At 41.8% G+C, this 299-nt stretch overlaps 1 non-coding gene across 1 annotated transcript; it reads left to right on the forward strand.

Annotated features, from left to right (window-relative positions):
* Positions 1–115: 115 nt before the first annotated feature.
* LOC127745197 (small nucleolar RNA R71) lies at positions 116–219 on the forward strand. Its single transcript, XR_008006394.1, has one exon. It is a non-coding gene; the product is annotated as a small nucleolar RNA R71 (small nucleolar RNA).
* The last annotated feature ends 80 nt before the right edge of the window (positions 220–299 follow it).

The following is a 299-nucleotide window of genomic DNA, read 5'->3' on the forward strand; positions in this document are numbered from 1 at the left end:
CTCTTCAGGCGTTTTCTTCAGGTGAATAGATCCACCTGCAGAGTGGTCCAATGACATTTTCGAAAATTCAGAGAGACCATAGTAGAATATATCTAATAGGGTCCATTCTGAAAACATGTCAGATGGACATCTTTTGGTCAACTGCTTGTATCTTTCCCAAGCTTCATAGAGGGATTCACCATCTTTTTGTTTGAAGGTTTGAACATCCACTCTCAGCTTTGCTCAGCTTTTGAGGAAGAAAGAATTTATCCAAGAAGGCAGTGACCAGCTTATCCCAGGAGTCCAGGCTATCCTTAGGT

Source organism: Arachis duranensis, chromosome 2 (genome assembly GCF_000817695.3).
Source record: "Arachis duranensis cultivar V14167 chromosome 2, aradu.V14167.gnm2.J7QH, whole genome shotgun sequence".
Classification (NCBI taxonomy): domain Eukaryota; kingdom Viridiplantae; phylum Streptophyta; class Magnoliopsida; order Fabales; family Fabaceae; genus Arachis; species Arachis duranensis.